Source organism: Vigna umbellata, chromosome 9 (genome assembly GCF_029865625.1).
Source record: "Vigna umbellata cultivar VRB3 chromosome 9, Vumbellata_1.0, whole genome shotgun sequence".
Classification (NCBI taxonomy): Eukaryota; Viridiplantae; Streptophyta; class Magnoliopsida; order Fabales; family Fabaceae; genus Vigna; species Vigna umbellata.
The window spans coordinates 27017623-27030895 of record NC_142173.1 but is presented as its reverse complement, the minus strand read 5'-3'; the positions used below and the strand labels follow the sequence as shown (position 1 = coordinate 27030895).

Below are 13273 nucleotides of genomic sequence, written 5' to 3'. Positions count from 1 at the left end.
TTTAAGGTATACTATTAATTAAAACAAATGCTCCATTTATTACGATCAAACACAAAGTATTATCAACATCTGGCCCTATGGAACTGATTTTCAGATTTTTAAATGAACTTTTAAATTTGAATATTGTAAATAAAAATAATGTGGTTTAGATAAAATATGTAAATAAAAATGTTCAGTTTCAATTAAGATTAATAATAAATACATCACACCAATAAACACTGTGAAAAAAATATATTATAAGTGTTAAAAGATTAAAAAAAAAACCTGAAATGCACGTGTAATGCAATAACTAAGAACTTTGTTTAACTTTTCCAAAAATGCTAGAAATGATATAGCCTTTATAATCAATTTTTAAGAGAAGAAATCATATATGAAGTTCTAGTATGGTAGAATGACAAGTGGATGAGTTATGGATGAAAAAAATATTCATTACTGTGGATGGTCCGAGATCAAATTTGTAATACGTATTTAATAAACTTGTTTAAAAGTATCAGATGAAAATTTTCTAATTTTGAAGTTATGGAGGAGAAAAATACCAATTTAAAATTTTCTAATTCTGTTTTAGTTTATACAGTTTATGTTTTTTTTTACTTATGTTTTAAAAATAATTGTGACTTTATTTTTTACTTTTTAATATCCATAAATATTTGTGGTAAGATACAAATTATATATATATATATATATATATATATATATATATATATATACTATTTTCAATTTTGGCTCTACAGTATTGAAAAAATTCAAGTATTGTATTCTCACCAACGCAATACAAAAATACAAATACCTATACCGATCTCACAGTTTCAAACAATAATTCCCATTAGTTTCCTATAATTTAGTGTCTAAGAAAAGTTAATTAATTATTATCTTCTTGCTGTCAGATTACATAAAAATATTTCAAAGAACTTTCAAAATACAAACAAATCAAAAGATCAACTTCCTCAATGAAAGATCCTATTTTTTAACTAATATAGGCCAGCAGGGCAGTAAAACTCCCAGAGACAACAAAAGAGAAAAAGAAGAAAATCAATTATTAAAAAAAACTTATCCAAATCAAAATTATGACCAACCTAATTTAATTTATACATAATTTTCTTTTAAACCATAGAAGGTAGTCATGAAAAGATAATTAATTAGTCTAAATTTAAAAGGATATAAAGAATTTAGAGTTTTCAAAAAATAAAATTTATAATAAATAATAACTAAAATAGTTTTAATTTATAATAAATAATAAAGCAGATTCGTTGTCAATCATAAATGAGATAAGGTGGCAAGAGCCTTAAAGAACAATGGAGGCTTGAGTTGAATGTGAAAGCTCAATGGCCTATAAATGAAAAATCATTATTTATTATTCGGGCCATGCATCGTTATGTCTTTCTATATATTAATCAGGTAACATCCATTATTCCTTTTCTTTTTTGCATTAATAATTTTGCTTATTTAAGTAAATAGTTTTTTTTTTCTATAGTGAGTAACATCTGAGTTTTATAAATCTGAACCATTGGATTAGCGTCTCTTTAATGTAATTAATTTAATTATTTATCATTAAAAATTAATCTTTTATTTCCATCAAATTTGTGCCTACACTTAACGTGATTGAGACAGATACCACTTACTTGATTATAGAGAAAACGTAACTTAGAGGTGAGCACTTAAATATGGGAACTATGTAAACACTTCATGTGCCATGCATACTTAAAAGAATTTTAGAATATTAAACATGTCTTCATCTTTTAGAATTAGTAGTTTCAAATGCCCAAGCAATATTCACAAAAATTCTATGACGTGTAGAATGTGAGCGTATTTACAGAGCTTTGGTGGATGTTTTACTTATGGATTAACATCATTTAAAAACCTTAATATTGGTTTCTTTATTTGTTAATTTAGAGACATAATTCATTTTTATTAACTAATATTCTTTTGTTATCGTTTTATGTTTATGTATTTAGTTTCACTATATTATTTTCGGATAATAGATTTCTCAACCCTACACCCTTTTTAAACTGATGAGAATTTTCAAGAAAAAAAAAGTTATTTAAGGTTAACAAAGAGAATTAAAAAATCAAATAACATAATAAAATTTAATTTAATAAAAATTAAATTATATTTCTAATATATTTTTAAATAAGCTCATGTTAAATATCATTACGAACTTTGACATCTCATCTATAACTACATCCCAAAGTCCATAAATTATTTGTTATCATATGAAAATTTATTAAAAAAATAAAATAAAATAAAAGAATACAGAGAGGCTACACTTAACCCGTGACAAAAGCTACATTTCACAAATAGACAAACTATACTTCTTACGAAAAAAAATTTAAATAAAGACATGGAGGTAAGGTATTAAACCACTTATATTGTTCTTTATGAATAAAATTTAAATTAGCTAATTTATTGACACAATGACTTCCTTCACGAAAAACATGAGAAACTTTGAATGACATATGCTTACAAAAATACAAATTCTGATGTTGTCTCCCTTGAGACTCTGAAGAACCACTCGTTGATCTTAAAAACCACGATACATTAAAGAAGAATCATTATCCAACCAAAACTTTTGAAAGCCTTCCCTCAAAGCATATTAAATCATAAATGTTTCATATAAATTCAGACTAAATAGAAGTCTACACTCCTAAAAAAGTTGAAAAGTTCCACTGACCCATGAATCGAAACCATGACAACCCCTAGTTGCACTATCAGTATTCACCTTAAGCTAATTGACAGATGGAACTTGTCATATTACTTCCATAAATGAAACTATCCTACATTCTATAGTTTGAATATTGAAAATTTTCAGCATCAAAAAATCATATACGATATTACTCATATGTCTTTTAGATTAATTTTTAGTCATCTGCACTATTAGATATATTATCTTTATTTTATATTTATTTTTTATCTTTATCTTTTATCTTTATTTAATTTGTTATTATTTCTTATTTGTATATTTTGGGCCTAGTCCATATTACTTCTATAATAAATAGAGGACCTTATATGTATATTCAACACAAAGGGAGATTAATCACATATATAATTTTTATTATATTCAACATGGTATCAAAGTCAGGTTCTTTGTTTGTTGGCCTTGCCCCACTACAACCATCGTCGCCATTAGAGTCGTCGTCGCCGACGTTATAGTCGTTGTTGCTGCTGTCTCTGTCACCAAATAAATAGAGCAACGCTCAAAGTTCTTCATGCTACTAGCATTGCACGACCTTGCTGATGAGTATTCTCATATTTGTGGTCAGATTTTGGGTTCACTTGTTGTTCCCACTTTGACTTCTACTTATTCCACTCTTGTGCGTGTACCTAGTAAACCCATAAATGATACATATGTTTCCTCTACGTTGGCATCGCAACGTCATGATCGCAATCACTCTCACAAACCAGGAAGAGGACGTCTCAAGTGTAACCATTATGGCAAGGTAGGCCACACGATTGACAGGTGTTATGCATTACATGGTCGCCCTCCTAGATCTGTTGCAATTGTTCAGACTGCTTCTCCGTCACAGTCACCTACTGGGGATCCTCCTTCATCTGATATTACTAATGACTTTGTTATTTTCAGTAAATTTCTCAAATGGTATAAGGATCAACAACCTTTTAGTTTCACTCATCTGTAGCACACACAAGTACATATTTTATTGGTCTGAGTCCATCTTCTTCTCTTGACTCTTGGGTTCTTGACTCGGGAGTCACATATCACATTACTGGTAACAAAATTTTCCTCTTTGTTCTCTCCAAATCCTTTACCTTCTGTTACAATGGCTGATAGATCTAGAGTTTTAGCTCATGGTGTTGGGACTGTTAACATTTTTCCTTTTTTATCCATTGATAATGTTCTTTATTTCCCTAGGTCTCCTTTTAACTTATTATTTATCAGTCGTCTAACTCGTTCTCTTGATTATGATATTTCTTTTAACAAAGATTTTGTTTGTTTACATGACAGGAGTTCGAGACAGGTGATTGGCATCGAATGTGAGTCTCATGGTCTTTATCATCTTCGCCCCTCTACACATATTGGTGCAGTTATGGAGTCTCTATCTCTTTTTCATGCTCAGTTAGGTCATCCCAGTCTTGCCAAATTGCAACAACTTGTTCCTAGCTTATCCAAGTTATCCAATTTGGTCTGTGAGTCGTGTCAATTAGGAAAACATATTCGTAGTTCCTTTCCTCGTAGTGTCTCACAACGTGCTTCGTCCCCTTTTTCCTTAGTTCATTTTGACATTTGGGAACCTATTCGTGTTAAGTCTAATTTAGGCTTTCATATTTCCTTACTTTTATTGATGATTATTCTAGATGCACTTGGCTGTTTTTAAAGAAACATAGTTATGAGTTATTGTCTCTTTTTCAAACCTTTTATAATGAAATTAAAACTCAGTTTGATGTTTCTATTCAAACTTTGCGTAGTGATAATGGTCGTGATTATCTTTCCCATTCTTTTCAACAATTTATGGCTTCTCATGGTATTCTCCACCAAATTTCATGTGCTTATACACCTCAACAAAATAGGGTGGCTGAGTGCAAAAATAGACATCTTATTGAAACAACTCGTACACTTTTAATTCATGGTAACATTCCTCAATATTTTTGAGGTGATGTTGTTCTTACTGCATGTTATCTCATTAATCGCATGCCTTCTTCTATTTTAGAAAATAAAATATCTCATTCTATCTTATTTCCTCATGAACCCCTTCACCCTTTACCTCTAAAAGTTTTTGGGTCTACATGTTTTGTTCATAATTTTGGTCCTGGCCTTGATAAGTTAGCTCCTCGATCACACAAATGTATTTTTTAGGCTTTACTAAATCAAAGAAAGGATACAAGTGTTTTTCTCCTTCTCTTGATCGTTATTTTATATTTTCAATTGTCACATTCAATGAGTCTTCCTTTTATTTTAATGATCATTCTTCTTCTGATATGTCTCATTCTAATATTATGAATATTCTTGTTGTTTGTGCTCCTCCAATTATGTCTAGTTTACCAAGTGTTTCTCAACAACCACCAAGTGACTCAATTGAATTACCAACTACTTTGTCTCCTTCGGCTTCGACAACTAAGTCTACCCTTCTAATTGCCCTTCGAAAAGGTATACGTTCTACCCGTAATCCCTCTCCACATTACCTTGCTTTAAGTTATCATAGACTGTTTTCATATTTTTATATCTGCCTTTCGTTTATTTCTTCTGTGACCATCCCAAAATCTGTTACTGATGCCTTAGCCCATCCTGTTGGCGTCATGTCATGCTAGATGAACTAAGTGCTCTTCAGAGTAGTGAAACTTGGGAGCTTGTCCCATTACCATCTAGGAAATCTGTTATTGGTTGTAGGTGGATTTTTGCTATCAAAGTTGGTCCTGATGGAACTATTGGTCGCCTCAAAGCTCGTCTTGTGGCCAAAGGTTACACTCAAATTTTTGGGTTGGATTTTGGTGATACTTTTTCTTCAGTGGCAAAGATGACATCTGCTCGTTTATTTATAGCCATGATAGCTCTTCAACAATGATCTCTTTCTCAATTGGATGTTAAAAATGCATTCCTTAAGGGATATTTGCAAGAAGAGATTTATATGGAGCAACCTCCAGGATTTGCTGCTTAGAAGGAGTCTTCTGGGTTGGTATGTCGTCTTCGCAAATCCTTATATGGCCTAAAACAATCTTCTAGGGCCTGGTTTGGAAAATTTAGTAATATTGTTCAACAATTTGGTATGACTCGGTGTGAGACAGATCATTCAGTCTTTTACCGTCACTCGAGTGTTGAATCTGTCTACTTGATAGTATATGTTGATGACATTGTTCTTCAAGTAGTGATAGTCATGACATCTCTCAGAAGAAACAACATCTTTGCAACCATTTTCAGTCCAAAGATCTTAGCAAATGTAGATATTTCTTGGGTATTGAGGTGGCACAATCTAACAATGGTATTGTTATATCTCAAAGGAAATATGCATTAGATATTTTGGAGGAAACTGGGTTGATGAATTCAAAACCTGTGGACACACCCATGGATCCTAATACTAAACTTCTACCAAAATAGGAGGAGCTTATGTCAAATCCCGATAAATATAGAAGATTAGTTGAAAAATTGAATTATCTTACAATTACTCGTCCTGATATTTCCTTTGCAGTTAGTGTGGTTAACCAATTCCTTAATTCCCCATGTGAAGATCATTGGAATGTAGTTATTCGTATATTAAAGTACATTAAAGGATCTCCTGAAAAAGGGTTGCTACATGGTTCTAGTAACCATACAATAGTGGTTTGTTATTCCGATGTTGATTGGACAAAATCTCCTTCTGATAGAAGATCTACATCCGGATATTGTGTCTTCATTGGTGGTAACTTGATCTCTTGGAAAAGCAAGAAACAGAGTGTTGTGGCAAGATCTTGTGCGGAAGCAGAATATAGAGCTATGGCCTCAGCCACTTGTGAGCTTGTTTGGCTTAAGCAATTGCTTAGAGAGTTACACTTTGGAGATGTCACTCAAATGACGCTTATATGTGACAATCAAGTTGTTCTTCATATTAGTTATAATTTTGTCTTTCATGACATGACCAAACACATTGAAATTGACTGTCATTTCATTCGAGAGAAGATTGTATATGGAGATATCAAGACTGAGTTTGTCAATTCAAGTGATTAATTAGTAGATATTTTCACTAAGTCTTTACGGGGACCGAGAATTGATTATATTTGTAATAAGCTTGGTAAATATGATTTGTATGCACCAGCTTGAGGGGGAGTATTCGATATATTATCTTTATTTTATATTTACCTTTTATCTTTATCTTTTATCTTTAGTTAGTTTGTTATTATTTCTTATTTTTATATTTTGGGCCTAGCCCATATTATTTCTATTATAAATAGAGGACCCTATGTGTATATTCAACACAAGGAAGATTAATCTCATATATAATTTTTATTATATTCAACACACACTAACTTCTTAACTTGAAAAATAGTAAATGATCAAATTAGATCCTGAAATCTACTATGATTTCTCATCCTCCAAATCATTTAAACAATTGTAGTAATGATAGTCACTTTAATCACTTTAGGCAAATGACTATAAAGAGACTTCATAAAGTGAACAAAAGAATCTAAAGAAGAAAACTGCAAATAAAAAGCTTCCTTCAATCATGCCTGCAATTGTATAACATTAAAATAGTGAAAGAACAAAGAAGAAAAAAAATTCAACATTGTTTCCACACAAAAAAAAACACAGAGTATAAAACCACTTGTTTTTTTAATCTGCAAGTGAATAGGTAAATGACCATACAATAACATTACAAGAAAAATTGATATTACGAATGACCAAAATTCGTTAGTAATGTTTTAAATTTTTTGGTAAATTGAAATTACCAACAGTTTACCACTAACCAAATATTTATCGATAAAATTCTCATTAATAAATTTTATTAACAGAATTCTTGTTAACTACAAACAAAAAAAATTGTCATTAAAATCGATCGATAATAATAAACAGATAACTTTGTCAATAAAATTCGTGAGTAAATGATGTAATCTAATTCATCTTTATCATTCCTTCCTTCTTTTTCTTTTATTTTTCTATTTGAGCAAAAGCAATATCTAGAGACCCAATTCTCCAACCAATGAAGCATTGTCAATCCCCTTCCAACTTGGGATGGCAAGGGGTCAGGCACATATAGTGCCTACTCGTAACCCGACTTGAAAAAAAAAATTCATCCGCTACCCGCACGGATATTTGTTTAAAAAAATACTTGCGGGTATTTTAAAACCCGCGGATACCCACAGATATATGCAAATATTTAAAACATAATTTTATAAATTATTAAAATAAAATTAAAAAATATATATATAAGATAATATAACTTAAATTAAATATAAATTAAAATTTAATTTTAATTAAATTTAACCTTATAAAATATAAATTAATTTTAATTTTAATTAAATTTTGTTTAATAAAATATAAATTAACTTTTTATTTATATTTTTATTTTTTGCGGGTAGTGGATATTCGCGGATACGAATTGTATAATACCTACACCCGACTCGTTTATAAGCGGGTATTAAAATACCTGTTAACCGCAATCCACGAATAATAAATACTCACGGGTACCAACTATCCATCGCGAATTTTATTCGCGGATACCTGCGGGCGTGAATTTTTTTGCCATTCCTATTTCCAACCATTATTTCATTCAGTTTAAACTTCATCTTCCAAACCCAAAACCTATTTTCCAACCTTATTCCAGAAAAATCATAAAAACCAACACATTACAAAAGGGCAACCCATCTTCATTTCAACTGAATCCTCTATAACCAAAACTCTACTTTCATCCAACACAAAACAAAAAAACTTTAACCTTATCAGCACCCTATGCAACTGTTGTAGTGGAAGGAAGAAGTAATGTTATTGGTGTCTCTTGTAACCCCAACGGCGTCTTCGATGACGACTTTGGTAGGTGCGGACACACAACATCGAGTTGTGCTTACAGTGTTGAGGTTTCACACGTTAAAAGTATAGCAAAGGAGGAAATGTCTTGTTAACACCAACAAAGGCTACATTGGTCGTCGGTGGCGCTACCGATGTCCTAGCTGGATAAGATAAACGTTTTTGCAGATAAAGAAGGAGTAGTTGTGTCTACACGTTGAAGAAGAAGAAGAAGAAATCCTTAGGATTCTATATTTTATTTTAAAGAAGAGAAAATTAGGTCTGGACTATTTGGGTGGGAAATTTTTGTTCTTCTTACCGAAGAATTTTAAGATTTGTAATTACTAACAATGTTTACAGACAAAAAATCTACCTTATATGAAATTTGTTGCCGATAGAAAAAGTCATCAGTAAGTGAAATCTATATTATCGACAAATTTATTGATAGAAAAAAATTCCTTAGTAATTAAAATTTTAAAAATTATTTTTGTAAACATCATTGATAATTCGAATTTATAATTTATTTTGATGGGTGAAATTTCATCAATAATTGTAATAATTTTTGTAGTGCAACTTTCAAAGAACTAAATTTGTAGTTAGTGGCACCTCATCCAACTAAATCAAGTTTTCTTAATCCATACATTTCATACCCGAAGAGTAAAACATTTTTATAACTTTTTGAGAAAACACCACGAGTATAATCCAAAATCCAATTAGGTACACTCTTATCCTTATTAACCATTAAAAAAGAAAAATTGTATAAATTGAGAACAAAAGAAGAAAAGTTTCAATGAATGTCTAGGTTGAACTAACAACGTAATATAATCTTACTTTGTCAAAATAAGGAATTCTAGCCAATTTGTGGTATATGTTGATGTTGAGGGTCCTGTTGTTGGAGGTTATCCTGATACTCTAATAATCATTCAGTCTCAAGTAGAGAAGGTTGAATTATGTGGTGAGAGGGGCAGGAGGTCCTGGTCTATGTGCCGGTTTTGGACATAGTGTTGAGGACTAACCTTGTGGATGGTATGGAGTATTTTGGAAGTGTATTTGTAAGAAGAAGTAGAAGTCATCACAAGTGCATAACCTCCCATGACCGCTCATCAACGTATCATCCGAATGAGTGTCTATTGGGTATTGTGGAATGAATGTCTATTGAGTATTGTGGGATGAATGTCTATTGGGTATTGTGGAATGAGTGTCTATTGAGTATTGTGGGATGAGTGTCTATTGGGTATTGTGGAATTAGTGTCTATTGAGTATTGTGGAATAAGTGTCTATTGGGTATTATGGGATGAGTATCTATTGAGTATTGTGGGATGAGTGTCTATTAGGGATTGTAGGATGATGGGATGAGTATCTATGGTGCGATTGTTGTATGATGGTATGAGGGTGTCTGACATAATTATTATATGAGGTTTGTTGAGTGTATGAAAGTAATTATGCATGTTTTATAAATGATTTGTTGCATGTTAGCTCACCCTACTTGTTTGTGTATGTGCGATGCTCGTATAATTCGTTATACGGGAGCAGATGAAGGAATGTCGTCTGATTCAATGCCAATGAAGAAAGAGATAGAGAAATAAATTAGAAGAATTCGAGTTATATTTATGAGTTTGTAGTTGAAATATGAGTTTAAAGCATATATATATATATATATATATATATCAACTATGAATTATCAAGTGTGAGATTATGGGATGTTACACTAATAACATTTATAAAACCATGGCTCTATCTAGTCTTCTTATATGACCAGGTTAGTTAACCTATGTTAGCCGTAAATGGTTGATTTAGAACCAATTCCCATCATAAGAACATTCAACTACTCTCGCTAACTAAATATCTTAATCTGTGTGAGTTGGGATACCTAGTAAAGTCTGGATAATCTCCTTCCAAGCCCCTACTCCATACACTTACTACAAGAGTGGAATGTTTTCTCCCTTAAAAGGCATTCCACATTCATCACTTCACAACCACACATCATCATCTCATTCAACATTTAAACATTAACATTCATTCACATATATACATATAATTCACAATAAATATTACGAAGATAAATAGTCAAAAGCAAATAACTAAGTAAAAACATATCACAAATCTCATTCATAAGATTTTCAAATAATCTTAAATCATCACAACATGTCATACATATATAATCATAGCATGAATCATCTATTATTTATTTCAAATTAAATGTTAATAATTCATCATTTATTTTCATTACATTAGCATAATATTCAAATACAATGTTTCTGTTAAGTACATCAAAATGACAAAGAGCATTACTCTAACCACAACCCTCAAATCAAATATCCCAATGACAAAGTGAAGAATCATGTATTTAGGACAAGTTGTTAAAGTTTCAGGTGGATCCAATGATTAACAAAACAAAAATCCCAATTTTTAAGATGACATAGAATAGAAAACAAGGTGATGCCCCACCATGGGAAAGTTGCGCCAAGCGCCTAAAGCCTCAAAAGCCCTTGCAATTGAGTTCTAATGGCGTCAAGTACTAGTTAGGCGACACGCAACGCTACAATCCTCTTAGAATTAGAGATGGAAAAAATACACGTGTCAAATTAAATATGCGACAGATAGTTGTTATGTGCGGATATCTATTATTCGTGGATGGTAGGTATTTTAATACTTATTTATAAACAGGTCAAGTGATATATCATACTATCTATACATACAAAAAATTAAAATTAAAATTTAATTTATATTTTATTAAGTTAAACTTAATTGAAATTAAAAATTAATTAATATTTTATTAGATTAAATTTAATTAAAATTAAAATTTAATTTATATTATATTTTATATTTTTTGTAATTTTATTCATATTTTATTTTAAAAAGTTCTAAAATATCTTTTTTTAAATATCCCTGAGTATCCACATATACCTACGGGTTTTAAAAACCAACATGTATCATTTAAATAGGTATCACATAGGTAATAGGGATGGGTAGCGAGTTGAGTTTTTTTGTTACAAGTCCAGTAGCAAGTAAGTACTATTTGTGCTCGACCCAACATATTGTCATCACTACTTTAAACTCATTGATTTGAGAGCGTTCTCCAAAAGTTTTACCCAACATCAACAAGACAGTGAGATCACTGACTTTGTTGTGCATAACAGTACTAAAGTTTTGTCCAGTGCAATTAAAGTTAGTAACCATTGTCTAATTGGCATTGCAGGGGTGCCCAACACTGCACCAAAAGTTTAAGATTTGTCTATAAGATTTAATTGATCAATTTAACTCTTCACCACTTAATATACTTTATATATATATATATATATATATATATATATATATATATATATATACACTTAAGAAGCACTAATTTAAACAATTAATTTTGGCCGCTATCGGACCACCCAATTTCTACTATCACGCACGAGATGTCTATACCTCGGCGTGAAGGGGGTGTGTTGGAAGTCTCACATCGACTAGAAATAAGGTCAATTTATGATATATATATATATATATATATATATATGTGTGTGTGTGTGTGTGTGTGTGTGTGTGTGTATGTATGTATGTGTGTGTGTGTTTCAAACCTCACCTTACAAGTCGGTTTTGTAGGGTTGAGTTAGGCTTAAAACCCACTTTCTAATACTAATATACTCAAGGTTTAATACGTATTTTGGTCCCTCTTTTCATAGGGTCTGTTCAAATTGGTCCTACTTTTTTTCAAAAGTTCACTAAGATCCCACTTTTCGCAAAAACGATGCACGTTAGTCCTTTTTNTGTCTATAACTTTGATAAATTTTGATCTCAAACTTTAAAAATTAATGGATATAGTCATTTTAATCTAATTACTTTAAATTTTTTTGACGTGTCAAACACGTTTTATATTAGTATTTAAATTATTTACATTGTTTCGTATGTTTTCAATTTTAATTGAAAATTTCATTTGATACATCAAAAAATTTAATATAATTTGGTTAAAATTAGATTTGTTTATTTTTAAAGTTTAAAAATTAAAATGTATTTTGTAACAAAAATAAATTTGAATTTCGTATTAAAATTCAAGAAAAAAATACTTAATTTTTTTTTCACACATAATCTAATAAGTATAACGTCTTATCAATTATAATAAATGAACTTTTGTTTTTCTCATTTTTCACGCTGTATTCCATTTTGGGCATCCAAATATATTATCTTTCTTTTCTTTTAATTGATGAACCTTACTATATATATTTAATGACGGTTACCAAATATGTATTGGGTGAGCAGTTGATAGGTGTAACTTGACACTTGCAAAAAAAAAATGCAAATATATATATATATATATATATATATATATATATATAATATATATATATATATATATATATTATATTTTGGTACGAAAATTGGTTTTGAAAGAATAAGGAGGCAGTGAAAAGAGTGTGTGGTCCAATCCAAAACTAACTAAGCACCAAAAGATTCTGATTAGAAGTTGATGGATAATATTCGCATTATATTCCTAAATTGTTCCCAGTTTATGCTTAGGTTGTTAGTTGCCGGCCATTAACAAATTGACACTAAAAATGTTCCCAGCAAACACATAATGTATTATTGAATAACCTAATTCAAATTTAATCACCAAAAAGTCACTTCTTTTATGCATTATTCAATCTCTGGTGTAATGTGTATTATCTTGATGTATTGTACAAATACTAAGATCGTATTATGGTACCCTGGCTTTTGATTTCCTCGTCCAATTTTGGGTCAACTGAAACCTTTTTCTATGTTCCTTAAGAAAATGAAAATATAACTTCACTCCAAAGTTAAAATATGTCATATTTTTTTTTTATGGAAATATAATGTGAGTTGATTAAAGTGCCAATAAATATTAATTGC

At 30.5% G+C, this 13273-nt stretch overlaps 1 pseudogene; it reads left to right on the top strand.

Moving 5' to 3' along the window:
* The first annotated feature begins 5983 nt into the window (after positions 1-5983).
* On the top strand, positions 5984-6742 carry LOC148193099 (secreted RxLR effector protein 161 pseudogene; annotated as a pseudogene).
* Positions 6743-13273: the final 6531 nt, after the last annotated feature.